The following is a 12,382-nucleotide window of genomic DNA, read 5'->3' as shown; positions in this document are numbered from 1 at the left end:
ACATTTTTTGCAAGCTTTAGAACCAATAGAGACACTTTTTACAAGCCTTAGAACCAATAGACACATTCTGCAAGCATTTTAGAACCACTAAGGGCACTTACATTTGAGTAGACATGTGTTCAGTGTTATTCACAGCTCAGAGAAACGTGACCCTCTGCCTTCCTCCATCTTGAAGAGTGAGTGAGGCACACCACTTCCTGGTTTTATAGTCCCTCCCCCCTGCCGCCAGCGGGGGCAGCAGAGAGAATGGGGAATTTTGTACAAACATTAATATCTTTGTCATTTTTAATCGACGGGAAAAATCCTCGGCACACATACGGAGGAGGGGGGCTCTGAGCAAGGTGGCCAAAAATGACGGCCGTAGGTAGCGGCGTTCTCTCGGAAATCGCAGCATAGATGGCCAAAACCGGTCAAGAACAGACTTTTAGTAATATAGATAGATAGATTGCAAGTGAGGATGGATTTAGACTGCAACTCTCTTTCTCTACTTGAGGGATATGAATCTAAAACACCAATATTTGTTTTCAAAATCCGCTGTGCCTTGTACAGCAGGAACAGATGTTATAACAATGGATGAAGTTGTTTGCAACAGTGTCAGTCTCTATCCAATCTCCGATCTGGCCAAATAAAGCAATACCATGACGAAACACAGGGTGTACCAGCTATTTAGTTCAGGAGGTAGGGCAACAGCTGTGCCAACATCATTGTTCTTTGACTTCCAGGATATGGATTGGAATGAGACATAGAATAAAGAGGTACAAAGTGTCTGCAATCTAATTGGGACCATATCACAACATCCAAACGCACTTTATATCTATCCTTACATCCATACTGGTGCCATGAAAGTGGGAGCCATGATGGGGCACCCTGGCAATTTTCAACATGCCTAAGAACAGAGCAATAGCCGGCAACACAATGCTGTTGCTGTCACAGTCAAGTCAGAATGGATTCGATAATATGGTTCAGATTCCTTGTCTGCATGGCTGAATCAGTTAATGATCAGAAAAGATGTGTAGGAAGGAGTTGCAAGTGCTGGTTTATGGGTGATGTTTCTTCAGAAGGGTCTTGACCCTAAAACGTCACTCATTCCTTCTCCCCAGAGATGCTGCCTGTCCCGCTGAGTTACTCCAGCATTTTGTGTCCATCTTCAATGATCAGATAAGACATTGAGGGAGGTATAAAAACTTGGCACAGATATTTCAGGACGCAAGGACATCTACGTGGTAGCAATTGGAGCCCTGCAATTATTTTCTATCTCAACAATTCCTTTAGGTAGTCAATATAACCCTGGACCTGTTATTGTGACAATGGAGTAGACTCACTTGCAATAAAGATCATAGTTAAAGTAACACAAACTGGAATAACACTCCTCTGTGATAATGGACAAGAGACTACAGAAGCTAGAATCTTGAGCAAAAAACAAACCTTTGGAAGAACTCAATGGGTGAATCAGATGCTGCCTGACCCATTGAGCCAGCATCTGCTTGACCCACTATTCATCCAGCAGTTTGCTTTTTGCTTCTCTGCAATAATGTGCGACTAGCTACACCACTGCAGTATTTGCTGATTGCCTCCTCACAGCTGATGTTAGATGATGAAAGTAAACGCAGCATGAAGGATAGTGGCACTAAACAAAGTTCTGAAGGAGCTGTGCAGGTCAGGCAGCATCGTGCCCGGGATCGCTCCAACCGCGGCCTGCGGACTTTATCATCGAGAGCTCGCAGTCTCGGGAGAGGCCGAGTCGGGATGCTCCAACGATGCAGAGGTTTGACCAGCCCTCGCCGGCACGGGGGAGCTGACATCCCCCGATGCAGGTGCTGATCGCCCCGGCGCGGAGGGCCCAAACGCCGCCAGCTACAGGAGTCAAGATCGTCCCGTCAACGGAGAGCTCAAGGCCCCCGATCGCGGGAGAACAATGAAGCAAAGAGAATGAGGTTTTTTTTGCCTTCCATCACAGTGAGGATTGTGGAGGAGTCACTGTGGCGGATGTTTATGTTAAAATGCATTTTGTGTGTTCCATTGCTTTTTATTTGTATGAATGACTTGGCAAATGAAATTCCTCGTATGTTGCAAAATGTACTTGGCTAATAAAGTATTATTGTATTGTGGAGGAAATGAACAGATAATGTTTCCGATCGGGACTTCTTTTGGAATAGCAAGGAGAAAGCTCGAAAAGAGAGATGGGAATGGGGCAAAGCCGGGTAAGAGATAGGTGGATTCATGCGAGGGAGGGGTGATAGGCAGATGGGAGAAAGTGACAAATTATGGAGGTGAAAAGGAGCCAAAAGTGTCTTGACCCGTAATGTCGTCTGCCTATTCCCTTCACAGATGCTGCCTGACCTGCTGAGTTTCTGCAGCTGTTTTTTTTTTGTTGCACAAGCTTCCAGCATCTGAAATTTCTTGTATCTCCATTAAGAGCTGTGGTTTTTGCACTTAAACCCGTGACAATTTATATTTTACATCAATGCTATATACACATAGTATAAATTGAACTCTAATGTAAAATTCAACCTCCAGGGCAAGCATAGCAGGGATTAGTCCTCCAAGGAGAACAAGTTCAGATCACTTTGGTGCAAGGTCAGGACTTCACATTCAAGAAACACCTCAATTTAACATAATGCTTTTTATACTCTCAAGGCACTTCACACAGATTGATGACTATATGAAATGTTAGGAAGACAAAATGGGAGCAATGGTTTGACGTTCTTGTGATGTCCCGGGTGGGTAGCCAGTTAATCTCACAGGCTTGGCCGTTTCATGGATGGGACATCACTTGGGAACTCTGCCAAGGGTAAGAAGTGATCCAACCAGCAAGATTTGTACGATGTGTAGGAATGAACTGCAGATGCTGGTTTATACTGAAGATAGACACAAAATGCTGGAGTAACTCAGCAGGTCAGGCAGCATCTATGCAGAAAAGGAATTGGTGACGTTTTGCGTCTGAAGAAGGTTTCCGACCCAAAACGTCACCTATTTCCTTTCTCCAAAGATGCTGCCAGACCCACTGAGTTACTCCGACATTTTGTGTCTACGAGATTACAAGATTCTTAGTTATAATGTACACATTGAAGAAAGGTTGGCAAATGCAACAGGCCTGCATCCAGAAGGTTCACCAACAATGCAATGTCATCAAAAATTGAAAAGCAATAAACTGCAGTCTGCAAATTTGTAACTAAATGAGAAAACTGGAAATGTTTTCAGCAGGTCAGGCAGTATGTGTGAAAAGAAACAGATTAATGATTTGGGTCAAACACCAATTGTCAGATTTGGGTATGAAAAAATCGAGTTAGTTTTAAGTTGCGGAAAAGCAGGGGAGAAGGGGTGGGGTGGAGAGAATAGTTAAAACAAAGGGAATGTCTGTGAAAGCCAGGGTTTTCTTTAGAGAAGTTGCAGTCAATTAGCTAATGCAGGGGTCGGCAACCTTATTCTGGACGCATGTCTGTGAGCGGATGGCGGGCCACATCTATCACGTGTACACATGGATCCTGCCCCCATCCAGCCCTGGATGGCAGGCCTCAAATCACGTGTTCACATAGATCCCGGCCCTTCGAGGACGCCACCCGGACTGGCCCCTGGTTACGGGCGCTCACCAACATGGCGCACCTACGGACCATTGCCTTGGCTCTGTCCTGAAGACGGTGGCTCAAATACTCACACTCACTCATCCCCGGACAACCGCGATCCCGACAGTGAAGCCCAGACACAGAAGGTGCACGGCCGTGCCGGTGGCTTTGCGCAGGATGCGGTTGAGCCAGAGCTTGGCCAGTGCAGGCTTCCTTGCGTCACTGCGCCTGGGCGCTGTAGCCTCGGGCCCGGGAGGTACTGGAGATGACAGAAGTCTGCGGGCCGGATAATTATGTGGGGGAAAAAAATACGTCTTTCGGGTTACGGGCAGCATTCGGCCCGGGCCATAGGTTGCTGACCCTTGAGCTAATGGTTAGATGCTGAGAAAACAGCCCAATAAATAACCAGCTGATCAGCTTTACTGGTGTAAACTGAAGGACTAACATTGATCTAGGAGTTGGGGAATCGTTGTTTTCCTCCAGAAAGTGTCATCCAATTGTAAATGTTCATCGAAAAATATTATAGATACTAACTCACGTTAGTACCTGTCTTCAATATTTTTAGTCCAGAGGGTTTGAGTCACCAACCTCTCTCTGCTATAGTTTGTGAATCTTGAGCAAAGACCATATTCTTCATGATTCCACAGTGCTGGAACTTTAATGACTGCATTACCTCGTGGCAAATAGTGCTCCTTGCTTTTGGACATTTGATTGGGAGATAATGCCTCAGATTACCATCTGGTCCAACTGACAGTGTTCACTTAGTACTGAAACCTGCATCAGCTAAGGTTGTGGAAACTGCGGTGGGGTATATGGATCTCCAACTCAGGTGTGATCCACAGAAGTGAGCTGAGCAAAGCTGCACCACAACAATGACTGTGGTGACAGTGCTCCTATGACAATAACAAGGACTATTGTTCACGTGGCAATCTCAAACAACTCTATGGGTTCCGATATTAAAGCACAAATAAAAGGAAGGATTTTGTATGAATGAATGAAGTACGCTGCGATGCCCACTAAAATAATAGTCTGAAGAATGTCTCGACCCGAAACGTCACCCATTCCTTCTCTCCAGCAATGCTGCCTGTCCCGCTGAGTTACTCCAGCATTTTGTGTCTATCTTTGGGTTTAAACCAGCATCTGCAGTTCCTTCCTATACAAAATAATCAATCTAATGTCCAAATCCAAGGAGCACTATCTGGCAAAAGGCAATGCAGTCATTAAAGTTCAGGAACAGTGGAATCACGGACAATATTTACTTAGCTCAAGATTCATAAACTAAAGTTGATGACTCAAACCCTCTGGACTAAACATATTGAAGACAGGTGCTAAACATTCATAGGATAAACAGGAAACTGTACACATTTCATAATCTCTGTAAAATGAGTACACACATTAAGGAGCATTTTGGGCTGCAGAGATTAATGGTAATAAAGTGATGCTGAGATCAGATTTGTGTCGTTCACCCCCATCTCCATCGGAGTCATGAATTAGATCAATTGTGCTATTTGGCATCAGGTTTTAATTTTCATTAATAATGTACAAATGTAAAAGTGGTGGGAAGTTAAACATGCTTTATTAAAGCTGCAGCATTGTGATAGCAAATCACTGCTGAGACGCCCATTTCTCTCATGAACCTTTCTCTCATGAAATGCAAATTATAATTTACATTTATTATAATTTACATTTAGCACAAAGACTAACGAGTGCTTGGCAAAGTCTTTGCAGAGTATATTTAGACACAAATGCCTGACATAATGCACTAATACTACTAAAAAGATAATCAGAGGGCACTGTGGCCATTCTTGCTGATTTACGATATTTAATTAAAAAAATTGCCAACATTTTAAAAATTGCGGTTGCAGTTCCTTGTTCAATAGCGTAACCGGCAATGTTACATGTTAATGGCTGCCAACTATATTTGGACCGAATACCCAAGTGATTATAACAAGCAGCCCACTTTATCAACTTCAATAATATTCCAGATTAGAACGTATAAATAAAAATAAATACTGTTCTGAGAAACAGAGGTAATTTTCCATCTCCATTGCGTACGGTGAGTTTTGGAAATTGATTCATTTTCAGAAGCTGGAAGCTCAAAGGCAATTCCAGAACATTGGCAAACCTAGACGCCGATAGTTTTGTTTTGATAATCTTCCGAAGCAGCATAGGGGTAGGTAGCCAGAACACACACTCAGCTGTTTATCAGAGGTAGTTCAGAGTATGAAAAATAGATTCATAGACTTAAAGCATTCCCCCTAACCTGAAGAGGACACACATCTATTTAGTGCACCTGAAATGCCCCCATTATTGTAATATAGGAAACAAGAGTCAATTCACAAAGCAGGCTCCTTCAAACAGCCATGAGATAAAGACCAGATTTATATTAATGGAAAGATAAATGTAGCGTAGATAGTAAATTAACTTCCCTCCATTTCTCAGAATAGAGCCATGTGATTATTTGTATTAACCTTAAAGGAAATATGCGGTGTAATATCTTCTCTTAAAAACTGACTTCCAGAGCACCTCTTCCTCAGTGTAAATGAAGTATTCAGAGTGAGGGTTAAATAAGTAACATTTTCTGGAACGTCAGAGGTTGAGTGAAGCTTTGATAGAGGCATATATAATTATAAGAGGTACAGATGGAGTAAACAGTCAGAACCTTTTCCCCCAAGGTGGAAATATCCAAAGCTAAGATGAGAGGGAGAAAGCTTAATGGAGATGTGCGGTTCAAGTTTATCTTTAAACAGAGAATAATGGGGGCGTGGAACGCATTGCCTGGGGTAGTAGTGGAGGCAGATATGATTGTGGTGTTTAAGAAGCTTGTAGATAGGCACTTGGAAGTACAGGGAATAGAGGGATAAGGATCAAGTACAGACAAGATCATGGCAACAACATTGTGGGACGACGTGAGCTGTTCCTCTGCTGCACTCTTCTATGTATTCTGACTTGGAGCCAATTATGTTAACATTGAGCCAAGGCTGACAAAATTGCAAACAATTACGGGTCAAGGCCACTGACACTCTTTCTGCGAAATAAAATTCCCTCAAAGGGTTATTGAAGCCTCTATAAGCCCACGTTACACAAGCAAATCGAGAACTAAAATTGCAAATGGATGTAACTGCAGACAACCATTCCAAATAAAAAGTGAGGTAACATTACGAACTTCATGCCCTCAATAAAGAGAATTAACTCTATTTGTTTTCCAGAAATTAGAGACCCTTTTCATTGTGTGGCCTCAGTTTACAACTTCATTGAATCATATTAGCCAAATGATAGCACCTCTGACAGTGCAGCACTCACAATATTGTATGTAAGTGTTATACCACAATATAGGTACAGGGTTTGAAACCACAACCTACAGATTCAATGACAAGCACAATATCAAAGTATCAAGGCTGAGGGAAAGTGGAGTTGAAGTAGAATGAGACACCAATTTGGTAGTCTCTTGAATCTTTTCTCTTTGTTTCCAAGGCATGATTGCTGCTAAGAGAGACACAGTGACACAGCAAATTCTTTGGTGGAAGGACAGATTGTCACTGTAGCGTTGTTGTCGTGATCATGCCTCTGAAACACAGGGAGTGAGTTCCAGAGCCACCCAGGAGACGAATGTAAGGCATTATAGGTTTTTAACCGAAGGCAGACACAAAATGCTGGAGTAACTCAGTGGGTCAGGCAGCATCTCTGGAGGAAAGGAGTAGGTGACGTTTCGGGTTGAAACCCTTCTTTAGACTGAGAGTCAGGGGTAAACTAGGGGAACTGGCAGGACGACGAGGGGGGGGGGGGGGGATCCCCCCTGACTCTAAGTCTGCAGAAGCGTTTCGACGCAAAACCTTATCTATTCCTTATCGTCAGAGTCTCTGGCCCTCCCCGAGTTGGCTTGCCAGTTCTACTGTTCGCCTCCATAGATCCCTTGTTATAATCTCTTCCAGTCAACAATGGACCATAGAGAACTCCACCTTTCCATGGCCATCGGCGCCAGCTCTGATTTGTTCTGAACCTTTTCATACCTCTAGTTTCCCTCTCCCCCTGACGCTCAGTCTGAAGAAGGGTCTCGACCCAAAAAGTCACCTATTCTTTTACTCCAGAGATGCTGCCTGACCCGCTGAGTTACTCCAGCTTTTATCTTCGTTGTAAACCAGCACCTATAGTTCCTTCCTATATGTTTTTGATATTTCCTTCAACCATGACTTACAGAAATGTTACTGTTAAGCCAAAATATAAATTAAAATTAAGAGGCAAAAAAAAAAAGCCTGAATGCCAGAGACAATGGTGCAGGAGTGATTAGGTGAGCGTGACATAGACCTAGCATACAGAAATTGTCTTGTGGTTTTATTTTGCTGTCGGTTAAAAGAAACGAAGAGCATATTGCTCTCGTTCAGATGGCTGGAACATTCCTGCATTGCTGCCAAAATAGTTGGGAACAGTGGACGACTTTTCCAATGGTGACTCACGTCATTAACTTGATCAACTTCAATATTCAGCAATAAATTTGTCAATCAGTAACCTTTCATTGACATAGAAACATAGAAAATAGGTGCAGGAGTAGGCCAATCGGCCCTTCGAGCCAGCACCGCCATTCAATATGATCATGGCTGATCATCCAACTCAGTATCCTGTACCTGCCTTCTATCCATACCGGTTCAGAAGGATCGTAACCATATGTTTATTCTGCATCCCACACCCTAAGTAACTTTCATACGTTAACAGCAAAATTCAAGAGCCAGACCCCACTGATTACTTTCCTTTGGCTTAAGAAGGAACTGCAGATGTTGGAAAATTGAAGGTAGACAAAAATGCTGGAGAAACTCAGCGGGTGCAGCAGCATCTATGGAGCGAAGGAAATAGGCAACATTTCGTTGCCTATTTCCTTCGCTCCATAGATGCTGCTGCACCCGCTGAGTTTCTCCAGCATTTTTGTCTACCTTCCTTTGGCTGCCAGCTTGTTTTATTCTGAAAAAGGGTCTCGACCTGAAACGCCACCCATTCATTTTCTCCAGAGATGCTGCCTGTCCCGCTGAGTTGCTCCAGCATTTTGTGTCTACCTTTTGTTTTAATACTAAGCCGATTCTCCGGGTTGTAAACAATTTATCAATGCTAAAGTGAGCACTGATCAATTCTATGCATTTCTGTTGTTAAATGCATTTACATTTGTACAGCAAACAACAAAAATGTGTACTTATCTTCATCTCTCAAATTCTCTACCTTTGTTTTTGTTTCAATGTTGTTTCTCACAGTCTTGTGAACTTCCTACCTGCTCTCTTTACACTGATGGATCTAATTTCCCCAAACGGACCTTATTTTCCATGTTCCCGTCCCACTTAGGAAACCTTAACGGAAACCTCTGGAGACTTTGCGCCTCACCCAAGGTTTCCATGCGGTTCCCGGAGGTTTTTGTCAGACTCCCTAAAGGTCGAAAGTGGTTTCCGCTTCTTCTATGTTCCGTCGATTATTTCAAAAGATTCAAAAACGGCCACGACTAAAAATAGGTTGCCATTTTAAAAATCGGTAATTTTTTAGTTGAAGACCTTCCACTACCTGCAACCTCCGGCAACCACTTTTAACTAGCATCGCAACCGGCTTCAACTAAAAAATTACCGATTTAAAAAACGGCAACCTATTTTTCGTCGTGGCCGGTTTTGAATTAAAAAAAAAAATAATCGCCGGAACATAGAAGCGGAAACCACTTTCGACCATTAGGGAGACTGACAAAAACCTCTAGGAACCGCACGGAAATCTTGGGTGAGGCGCAAAGTCTCCAGAGGTTTCCTAAGTGGGACAGGGACATAACTTTACTCTCCACTTAGGTCTTCTCTTTTATATTCTCCCATTTTCCTTGCTAAAGAAAAAAAAATCCCTGAGCATTTAAAATGCTGCAAAGTCTCAGAGCTGGATATTAATTATTGAAGGTTATAAGACTATTCACAATAAGAGGGTTTCAGATCAGAATTCAACCTTGCCCTTATACAAGGAAAATGAATTTCACTGGGATTGTGACAGGGGTGGGGTGCGCTTGGATCAAAATCACAACGAAAACTAAGCTGCAAGGATAATGTGATAATTGCTCTAATGTGGCAGAAATAGGCTAGTAACAGAGGCTATAGGCCAAACCTAGACCAATTTTTAGTTTTGTTTATTGTCACTTGTACTGAGGTACAGTGAAAAGCTTTTGTTGCGTGCTAACCAGCCAGCGGAAAGACAATACATGATTTCAATGGGGCTATTCGCAGTTTACAGATATGCGATAGGAGAATAACGTTTAGTGCAAGATAAAGCCAGTAAAGTCCAATGAAAGATTTCTATATTAGGCAAGTAAGCTGGGGATGGGGGTTGTAGTGGTGGCAGGGAAATCACCGGCAATAACTTTTTTGGGTGAGTTTTGTTTCTCATCTCTTCATCCTTTGAATAAAACAAGACCATGGCTGTTTATTCCAGTGGTTGAATAAATGACGCTAGAGTGTCATTTGACAATAACCAGGTGAGGTGAAGGAGTTGCTGTTCTAGTTAACATTCCTCCCAATTATCAGCAAAAACAATGCATTTGGTAACACAGGAAAGTAGATGATGGAATCTGGAGCAAAACAGACGTGCTGGAAGAATTCTGCAGGTCAGGCAGCATCTCTGGAGGGAATGGACAGATGACGCATGGGTCAGGACCCATTTTCAGTCTGATTGAAGAAGTAGTGGGGAAAAGCTGGAATAGAGAGTTGGGGACAGACAAAGCCTGGCAAGTGATATGTCGATACGGGTGAGGGGGGTTTGAATGCCAGATGCGTAAAGTAAGTGACAAAGGCCAGAGGTGAAAAAGGGGACAAAGGGGTGTCGGATATGTAGCAATGAGGAGGAGTGAAACGTAAAGTTGGAGGGAGGAATGTGGGTGAATGATTCAGGTGGAAGAGGTATTCACGTAATACTCCCGCTCTTTCCCATACCCTCTCAAAGAGTACGCATATATTCCTCCTATCATCTTCTACCCCTGACCTCCTCCCGTCACCCTGCTCCTTTCCCCTCCTTCCCACGCCGATCTCAGTCTCCAATTTCCCTTTTATCCCCCATGTCCCCTTTGTCTGAAGAAGGGTTTCGGCCCGAAACGTTGCCTATTTCCTTCGCTCCATAGATGCTGCTGCACCCGCTGAGTTTCTCCAGCACTTTTGTCTACCTCCCCTTTCACCAATATGCCTCCCTCTGGCTTTATATGTCATTTCTCCTCTTCTTGCCTTAACTGATATCCTTTTGTCTCCTTTTTACCTCCATCCTTTGTCACTTACTCCATCCATCTGCCAAACACCCCACCCCCTCACCTACATCCAACTATCTCTTGCCAGGTTAGGTTGTCCGAAGAAGGGTCTCGACCCAAAACGTCACCAACTCCTTCGCTCCAGAGATGCTGCCTGTCCCACTGAGTTACTCCAGCATCTGTGTCTATCTTCGGTTTAAACCAGCATCTGCAGTTCCTGCCAGGCTGTGTCCAATCCCAACTTCAATCAGTCTGAAGAAGTGTCCCAACCCGAAATGTCATCTGTCCAATTCCCCCCCCCCCCCCCAACTTATGTTGCCTGATCTGCTGAGTTCCTCCAGAACTTTGTGTTCTGAATGTGATTGGTAATTTGATTTGTGGTGTTTGTGTGATCCTATTGCATGTATAACAGCAACACTTGCGAAGTTAACATATGTATCCAAAATTCACTGTTTAAAATTTGATATTGTTTCAGATTAAGTATATAAATTTATTTATTCGGCATCTTTCGTGACCTGAGGAAAGCCCATATCATTTACATCCAATGAAGTGTTTTGCCAATAAAATCAGAAAATGCTGGAACATTCTGCATTACATTTGTAACCCAAAATGTTAACTGTTCCTATTTTTACAGATACTACCGAACCATCAGAGCATTTCCATTATTTTCTATTTCATTTGATTTCCGACATCTGATTTTTTTGGGGGGTGGGTGGGGTGGTTTTCAAGTAGTTTGCAGTATTCCCTGTGGTAAGGTAGAAACAAGAACCAGCTGACGTCACATAAATAACATGGATAACTTGCACTGACAGTGTTAGTTGAAAGATTAATGTTTTCCGAGTCGTAAGGCAGTTGTTTTTAAATACATGCCAGGTTTGGGAACAGCTCCGTCCAAGACCGCAAGCAATTGCACAGAATCACGGACGCAGCCCAGATCAGCACACAAACCAACCTCCCTTCTGGGTCTCAACCCAAAACGTTACGTATTCCTTCCCTACACAGATGCTCCCTCACCCGCTGAGTTTCCCCAGCATTTTTGTCTACCTTCCCTTCTATTGAAGATGGACACAAAAATGCTGGAGTAACTCAGCGTAACAGGGAGCATCTCTGGATCGAAGGAATGGGTGATGTTCGGGTCGAGACCCTTCTTTAGACTGACTCCACCCAACAGTCTCGACCCGAAATCTCACCAATTCCTTCTATTTTCGTTGTAATCCAGCATCTGCAGTTCCTTCCTACTCCCTTCCATTGACTCAATTTACACCTCAAGTTGCCTCGGCAAGGCCAAGAGCATAATGAAGGACGAGCCACACTCTGGCCACTCCCTCTTCTCCCCTCTACCATCGGGCAAAAGGAACAGGAGTGTGAAAAACGCACACCTCCAGATTCAAAAACAGTTTCTTCCCGGATGTTATCAACTGAACCATTTTACCCACAACTAGAGAGCAGTCCTGAACTACTATCTACCTCATTAGAGACTCTCGGGCTATCTTTGATCGGATTTAACAGGACTTCATCTTGCACTAAACGTTATTCACACTATTATGTATCAGTGCACCGTGGGTGGCTCGATAGTAATCAC

General features: G+C 43.4%; 1 protein-coding gene across 2 annotated transcripts in view; it reads right to left on the bottom strand.

Annotated features, from left to right (window-relative positions):
* hif1an (hypoxia inducible factor 1 subunit alpha inhibitor) overlaps positions 1-12,382 on the bottom strand; it is a 50,227-nt gene that overhangs the window by 37,110 nt on the left and 735 nt on the right. The window lies entirely within an intron of this gene.

Source organism: Amblyraja radiata, chromosome 37 (genome assembly GCF_010909765.2).
Source record: "Amblyraja radiata isolate CabotCenter1 chromosome 37, sAmbRad1.1.pri, whole genome shotgun sequence".
In the NCBI taxonomy this organism is placed as follows: Eukaryota; Metazoa; Chordata; class Chondrichthyes; order Rajiformes; family Rajidae; genus Amblyraja; species Amblyraja radiata.
Note: the sequence above shows the minus strand (reverse complement) of the source record. Positions and strands in the feature narration are given on the sequence as shown.